This window comes from Bos javanicus, chromosome Y (genome assembly GCF_032452875.1).
Source record: "Bos javanicus breed banteng chromosome Y, ARS-OSU_banteng_1.0, whole genome shotgun sequence".
Taxonomy (NCBI): Eukaryota; Metazoa; Chordata; class Mammalia; order Artiodactyla; family Bovidae; genus Bos; species Bos javanicus.
This window is the reverse complement of record NC_083898.1, coordinates 6,328,458-6,337,239: the sequence shown is the minus strand read 5'-3', so window position 1 is coordinate 6,337,239 and position 8,782 is coordinate 6,328,458. Positions and strand designations below refer to the sequence as shown.

The following is an 8,782-nucleotide window of genomic DNA, read 5'->3' as shown; positions in this document are numbered from 1 at the left end:
GGTAGAGAAGCATCAACTAGCCAAAATTAAGCTCAGATGATTTCAAAGAATGACAGGAACGTTCTTTGATCATATCTATACTTACGAATATACAGACAGACACAAAAATTTATTGAGTCACTTATTCCTTTTTTTTCCCTCACTAATGAACTGTTTATTGAATTTTGAATGGGGTATGTATGGGGTGTCTCATTATATCTTAGGATCTCAGGATTCAGAGAGGTGAAAAACTGGCAACAGTGAATTCGGGAATATGGTCTCCCAGAGGTACCTGCTGCTCTACTCCTGGTTCTGCAATGGCTGCCAGGAGGATCACCCCTCAACTAGAGCCATCCTGCTCTATTGCCAAAGCGAGAGCATTGGCAGTGAACTTCAGGCATTCTTCTTTGGTCATGCCTTCCCGGTAGGTAGCATCCACATAGCCATAGATATAGGAGCTCCTGGAGGCCCCAGTGGCAAAGGGCTGTCATACCATCATACCCACCATGGGCACTGAGTACACCTGTCCCCCTTCTTGGGGGTCCCAGCTGGCAATGATGATTCCTGCCATCAGGTCTTCTCGGTATCAATAACACATCTCCTTAAAGAGGCTGGCCACTGTGTGCACCAGTGGAGGCTCATTCAGCTCAATGTTGTGGAAACCAAGATGATAAGTGACTGCATCAGTTACTGCTTGGTATCAGCTGCTGAGCCTGAGTAGCAGCAGAAAATATGGTCATGAAAAGGGGTCAGCTTGTCAGTCACTCTATTGGCAATGTATGACCCAGTGGTTGTTTTGGAGTCAACTCTTAGTACCCACCCGCATCAAATTGCATGGCCATGATAGTGGTCCCTGTGGAAATTTCCCAGTTCTCCCAGTCAGGGGCAATAGCCTCAGGCCCCCAGGCTGGTGCCAGCCTGGTTCCCCGAGCTGCTACTAAGGTGGCTGCCATCTTCCTCCTCCCTGAGTCACTTATTCTTAACTGTAGTTATTTTAAAGCTACAAACTATAGCCACCTAGGAAGCAGCTGGTCATACATCTTATACCCTGTAAAACAGTGTCTAAGTTTTGCTGTTTTAGTTGGAGAAACAGAGAATCAGTGGCCAATCCATACTTTAAAAACTCTCTGGAGGAACTTGGTGATGTAAGTCTTTCCTAGCCCTGGACAGTAAAATCAGAAGAAAAATTGTTCCTGACATTTCAGACCACACGCAAAATATTCTTTATTGAAATACCAAAAATGATAGTTGCTAAAATACTTTGTAACAGTCTTTTAATGTGGCCTTTCTTCTGTTTATGTTTTCAGTATATAAGTTATTAGTTATCAGCATAACCTTTAGTCAAGCAAACTTCGGTTAAATTTCAGATCTCCAATTTAGCATTTTGCAGGAACTTTGGAAAGTCATAATCTGTGGGTTTAAATTAACTCCAGTAAAAGGTGGGTACTATCACCCCTTCACAAGGCTGAACACACCAAGGAATATATGTAAAGCTCTTAGCATAAAACTACAATGTAGCTGGTACTCAATAAACAGCTGCTCTCATGGCTAGCAGCAGTCATCCACCTGCAGCCAGGCAGCAGTATTTCACCTGGCTGGCTTCTCCATTTTGATAAAGCTCTACAGTGAAGATTTGTTCTGCCTTCCTTTTATTTATTCACTAAGGTAATTCCTGGGGCCTTCTATGCATCAAGCACTATTCTAGATGCTGGGGATACAGTGCTGAATGAAGATCCACCAACCCACTGCCAGTACAGTCTACAGGACTGTCTTGAATCCAGAAGCTCTTCTGGGTTTGATGTCTGCAAAGCTCGACCCAGGTACAGTTCACAATGGCGTTTCCCGGAGAGCCCCCCAACCCGCCCCTTTAATCGTTCCATATGAGTCCTTACATCATCTTACTTTATTTACTTTTGACATTTCCATTCTTCATTACCAAACATCTTGAGCAAAACACCATCCATTTGAATAAGAATTTGATCCAACTTAAACCCTTCTACCTGCTAGTGGCAGAATGCATAGATTTCCCTAAATCAGCAAAGAGAATGCTGGCAGCACTGGGTCTTGTCAATGAGGAAACCTTGCAACTTTCTCCCAGGAAGCTCCCTTTCAAGCATCTAAAGTAGTCTATATTGAATATGCTGTCCACATATTCCAGTCTAAATGTTCTTGGTCTTTTTCTTAATCAAATCACTGGAAAACAGGTGCATATTCTAGACTGATGCCTAGATTATGGCATATACTTTCCTAACTGGTCTCCTGCCTGTAGGTTTGTAACCTCTAATCTATCTTCCATGATGGGTGATCTTTGTAGAATACACATTTCATCATTCCCTTCCATTAAAACTCAAAAATGCCTGTCCCTATTGGTCTATGACTTTATGACTTGGGCATTTCTTTTTCCAAGCCTCTGTTCTCCTCTCGAGGTACTATTTGAAGTTCCCTGAAAAAAATTATCTGTTGCTTTTATTATCCCCTTTCTTTGCACAAGCGACTCCCTCTAACTAGAAAATTTCTTGTAAAGTCCAGTAAAAAGTCACAGTCTTTACCTTCCCTATTCATGTCCCCAGCAAACCACTCCTAGGTACCCAGCACTATAATTCAGTTCAGTTCAGTCCAGTCACTCAGTTGTTTCCAACTCTTTGCAACCCCATGGACTGCAGCATGCCAGTCCTCCCTGTCCATCTCCAATTCCTGAAACTTGCTCAAATTCATGTCCATTGAGTCAGTGATGCCATCCAACCATCTTATTTTCTGTCATTCCCTTCTCCTGACTTCATTCTTTCCCAGAATCAGGGTCTTTTCCAATGAGTAAGTTCTGCACATCAGGTGGCCAACGTATTGGAGTTTCAGCTTCCACATCAGTCCTTCCAATGAATATTCAGGACTGATTTCCTTTAGGATTGACTGATTGGATTTCCATGCAGTCCAAGGGACTCTCAAGAGTCTTCTCCAACACCACAGTTCAAAAGCATCAATTCTTTGGTGCTCAGTTTTCTTTATAGTCCAACTCTCATATCGATACATGACTACTGGAAAAACCATAGCTTTGACTAGATGGACCTTTGTTGGCAGAGTAATGTCTCTGCTTTTTAATATGCTGTCTTGCTTGGTCATAGCTTTTCTTCCAAGGAGCAAGTATCTTACTTTCATGGCCACAGTCACCATCTGCACTGATTTTTGAGCCCCCCAGAATAAAATCTTTCACTATTTCCATTGTTTCCCCATCTATTTGCCATGAAGTGATGGGACCACATGCCATGATCTTAAGTTTTTGAATGTTGAGTTTCAAGCCAGCTTTTTCACTCTCCTCTTTCACTTTCATCAAGAGGCTCTTTAGTTCCTCTTCACTTTCTGCCCTAAGCGTGGTGTCATCTGCATATCTTAGATTATTGATATTTCTCCCGGCAACCTTGATTTCAGCCTATGCTTCATCCAGTCTGGCATTTCACCCGATGTACTCTGCATATAAGTTAAATAAGCAAGGCAAAAATATACAGCCTTGATGTATTCTTTTCCCAATTTGAAACTGACCCACGTCCAGTTATAACTGCTGCTTCTTGACCTGCATACAGATTTCTCGGGAGGCAGGCCAGGTGGTCTGCTATTCCCATCTCTTTAAGGATTTCCCACAGTTTTCTGTGATTCACACAAAAGTTTTGGCATAGTTAATTCACAGAAGTAGATGTTTTTCTGGAATTCTCTTGCTTTTTCTGTGATCCAACAGATGTTGGCAATTTGATCCCTGATTCATCTGACATCTAAATCCAGCTTGAACATCTGGAAGTTCTCAGTACACATACTGTCTAAGCTTAGCTTGGAGAATTTTTAGCATTCCTTTCTTAGTGTGTGAGATGAGTGCAATTGTGTGGTAGTTTGAACATTCTTTGGCATTGCCTTCCTTTGGGATTGGAATGAAAACTGATCTTTTCCAGTCCTGTGGCCACTGCTGAGTTTTCCAAATTTGCTGGCATATTGAGTGCAGCACTTTCACAGCATCATCTTTTAGGGTTTTAAATAGCTCAACTGGCATTCCATCACCTCCACTAGCTTTGCTAGTAGTGATGCTTCCTAAGGCCCACCTGACTTGGCATTCCACCTGACTTCACTTTTCCCTCCTCCAGTGGATCTTCCCAACCAGGGATTGAACCCAAGTCTCCCACATTGCAGGTGGATTCTTTACCAGCTGAGCCACAAGGGAAGGCTGTGCTATAATTAAAGCATGTATTATCATATACACTGCAACTGTTCATGTACATGGACTATCAGTTCCACCAGACTGTGACAACTCCTCCAGAGTAAGAGTAAAATATATCTACTTGTATATTCATCTCCCACAGTAACCAGCATAATTCTTACATACCATATTATATCTTTAATAAATGTTTAAAGAAATGAGACAAAGTGGTCAATTACAGTATTCTCCTCCTTGCTTCTACGCTCTGCAATTTTTATAGCTCAGATCTGCTCTGTAGTCAGTCCATGCCAATCCCTAGAACCTGATTCTAGCTCCTTTGGTTATCCATCTTCTTCCCATAATTAACTGCAAACTCAGTACTTAGAAAGAATATTCCAAAAATACAGGGTGGTATCAGTTTTTTACTATCTGCAAGCCATTGTGTTAGAAATTATTTGAAAGGCAAAGAAAACATGAGTTTGAAATCTAAGAAAAAGATATGTACACAAATAACTGTAGTGAGAGGCTATGACAGCTGCCATCTTAACATAAGTACAAGCAAATTCTAGAATAGTCTGGAGAAGGAAAAGCTCATTCCAGCTTCGGGGGTCACAGAAGCTTTATGGAGGAGGTGCCTTTGGAACTAAAATCAGATGAACAGGATTCTGGTTACATATATCTGAAAGAAAGGTCTAGGACACAAAGGTGAAAATGCATGCAGCATGTTCAGGACACTGGAAGTAATCCAGCTTGTCTTGAAAGTAAGGTTAAACAGGGTTAAAAAGTGCTGGATTTTGGAGAATGTAAAAGACAGGCTCAAGATTCAAATTTGGGATAAGCAACAATGTCCTATTGTTCAGCACAGAAAACTATATGTAATATCCTGTGAAAAAAAACATAATGAAAAATAATATTCTGAAAGGAATGTGTGTGTGTATATCTATATGTATAACTGAATCACTAAGTTGTACAGTAGGAATTAACACAACACTGTAAATCAACTATGTGAAAGTGTTAGTCACTCAGTCCTGTCCAACTCTTTGTGACCCCATGGACTGTGGCCGGCCAGGCTCCTCTGTCCATGAGGATTCTCCAGGCAAGAATACTGGAGTGGGTTGCCATTTCATTCTCCAAGGGATCTTCCTCACCCAGGTATTGAACCTGGATCTCCCACATTGTAGGCAGATTCTTTACCATCTGAAGCATCAACTACAATTAAAAAAAAAAAAAAGAATGCAAACTTGATTCCTTGTTTCTTGTTTTGTTATCTTCAAGAAAAAATTTTAGTTCCTTTATCCCACCCCTTAATACATTCTATACTTTCTGCCTTTGTTCCGTTTAAGTGTATTTATTGGCCAATATTTTCTGATCTCAAACCCTTCCCCCACGTCTTTCTCCTTCCACACCTATGTACCAAACATGGCTACTTGGGTCAGAACTTCTACACAATTTCTTGAGGAGTAAACACAGATTTTGTGGCTATTTTTGAAAAATCTCCTCTCTCATTTCATTGTTACTAAGGTCAGAAACAAATCAATAAAAACATTAAGGGTGACATCACTTCAAGAGGAGTTCACAGCTAGAGTAAAAACATTTTTCTTTTTAATCATTCCTTCGTACCCAGTGAACCCATAACTCAGGCAACATGCCATAAAGCACTCTTACACAGCACATACCAGAACCTCCAAGCAATGTTGTGGCTAAAATGCATGGTGAAAGGGCAAACGTTAGTTTTACCTCCTGACTCCTCCAACCTTAGTTTAACTTTTCTAATCTCACTGGATTTCCTAAAAACAAACAGAACCTTCTTTCTTACCTGGTAATTTCTTGCTGCAGCTGTGAAACTGAAGACACATAAAACACCACTCCAAAATAGACAGTAGGTTCTGACACATATTTATCCAGATGCTTCTTTAGAGGTTTTTCCAAATCCACCCACCAGTGCTGATTTTGCTTGTTGTAATGCCAGAGGCTGAAGTAAGTGACCTGGAAAGACGGAGAGTCACTGAAGGAGGCAGAAACATACAGAAGAATTTATCTGCTGTAGTCTGTTACCATTTCATACTGTTCATGGGGCAGGGTGAGACAGTTAGATGCCATCACCGACTCAATGAACATGGATTTGAGCCAACTCCTGGAGACAATGGAGGGCAGAGGAGCCTGGCATGCTGCGGGACCATGGGGTCACAAAGAGTTGGAAACAACCCAGTGACTGAACAACAACAACACACTCATGACCTGGGACCAAGAGACCACAGTTTCCTATTATGTGTCTTCTCAGAAAGGGACCATGGCAAAACCTAAAGGGGGTAAAAAACAAGAGGCAAGCTCTATCTCTGTACAGATACTCATTCTGGAAATAGAGGCGCAGACCTCCATAGTGCTCCAGTGGTTAAGACTCCGTGCTTCCCTGCAGTGGGCGTGGGTTCAATCCCTGGTTGAGGAAGTAAGATCCCACATGTCACACAGTCAGGGAAAAAAAAAATAGAGGCAAAAGTTAATTACACTTGCAAACTATTTCTTAAACCCTGCACAAAAAGTGTCTAGATACCAGAATTCAGCAGATACTACACAATTTTACATAAGTTCAACAACAACAAAAAAACAATGAAAAATATTTAGTTTTCAGTGAGTTCCCTGGTGGTCTAGTGGTTACGATTCAGTGCTTTCACTGTTGTGGCCTCGGTTCAACGTCTGGTCTTGGAACTGAGATCCTGCATTGTATAGCCAAGAAAAGAAAAAGTTTAGCTTTTAAATATCAAAATATTAAATTTATCATAATTAATATTTTATAATAAGCATAACCGGGGTTCTTCCTAAATTTTAACCAGATAGTATTAATCCAACTTTTTAACTATATTCAAATTTGACATCTATAAATAAATAATTTCATGTTCACTTCAGTTCAGTTCAGTCGCTCAGTCATGTCCGACTCTTTGGGACCCCATGAATTGCAGCACACCAGGCCTCCCTGTCCATCACCAACTTCCAGAGTTCACTCAAACTCATGTCCATCGAGTCGGTGATACCATTCAGCCATCTCATCCTCTGTTGTCCCCTTCTCCTCCTGCCCCCAGTCTCTTCCAGCATCAGAGTCTTTTCCAGTGAGTTGACTCTTCGCATGAGGTGGCCAAAGTATTAGAGTTTCAGCTTTAGTATCAACCCTTCCAAAGAACACCCATGACTGTTTTCCTTTAGAATGGACTGGTTGGAGTCCTTGCAGTTGAAGGGACTCCCAAGAGTCTTCTCCAACACCACAGTTCAGAAGCATCAGTTCTTTGGTGCTCAGCTTTCTTGACAGTCCAAGTCTCACATCCATACATGATTACTAGAAAAACCATAGATTTGACTAGACGGACCTTCATTGGCAAAGTAATGTCTGTGCTTTTGAATATGCTCTCTAGGTTGGTCATAACTTTTCTTCCAAGGAATAAGCGTCTTTTAATTTCATGACTGAAATCACCATCTGCAGTGATTTTGGAGCCCCCAAAAATGAAGTCTGATGCTGTTTCCACTGTTTCCCCATCTATAGTACTTCATGTAAATACTGTAAATTCTAGTAGTAAAGATGCAATTGCAATAACAACAGCAATCTTGAGAAAGAAAAATGGAGTTGGAGGAATCAGATTCCCTGAATTCATGCTATACTACAAAAGCTACACTCATGAAAACAGTTTGGTACAGGCACAAAAGCAGAAATATACCTCAGTGGAACAGCACAGAAAGCCCAGAGATAAACCCATGCACCTATGGTCAACTAATCTATCACAGAGGGCAAGAGTACACAGTGGAGGAAAGACAGTCTCCCCAATAAGTGATGCTGGGAACAGTGAACAGTTACACATAAAAGAATGAAATGTAAACACTCTCTAATACCATACATAAAAATAAACTCAAAGTGATTTAGACACCTAAATCTAAGGCTGGACACTATAAGTCTAGCTGAAAACATGGGCAGAACACTCTCTGACATAAATAGCAGCAACATCTTTTTGATCTGCCTCCCAACAAAAATAAATGTCACCTACTGAAACATAAAAGCTTTTGCACAACAAAAGAAACCATAAGCAAAAAGAAAAGACAACCCACAAGATGGGAGAAAATATCTGGAACTACCATAGCAATCCCATTCCTGGGCATATATACAGAGAAAAGCAAAATTCAAAATGACATATGTACCCCCAAGTTCACTGCAGCACTATTTACAATAGATAAGACATGGAAGAAACCTAACTGTGCACTGACAGGAGTAGATAAATAAAGAAGATGTGGTACATATACACAATGGAATATTACTCAGCCATAAAAAAGAAGTAATGCCACATGCAGCAACATCAATGGACCTAGAAATCATCATACTAAGGCACTATATCAGAGAAAGACAAAATATCATATGATGTTGCTAATATGGAATATAAAAAAAAACACTGTAAAATGAACTTATTTACAGAACAGAAACAGAGTCACAGATGTAGAAAAACTTACAATTAATGGGGGGAAGGGGGAAGGATAAATTGGGAGATTGAAATTGATGTATACACAATTATATCTTATACATAATAGATAACTAATAAGGACATACTACTAAATATTCTCAGGACCTATATGAGAAAGGAATCTACAAGA

General features: G+C 40.5%; 1 pseudogene; it reads right to left on the bottom strand.

Moving 5' to 3' along the window:
• Nucleotides 1–214: 214 nt before the first annotated feature.
• On the bottom strand, nt 215–932 carry LOC133243859 (proteasome subunit beta type-6-like; annotated as a pseudogene).
• Nucleotides 933–8,782: the final 7,850 nt, after the last annotated feature.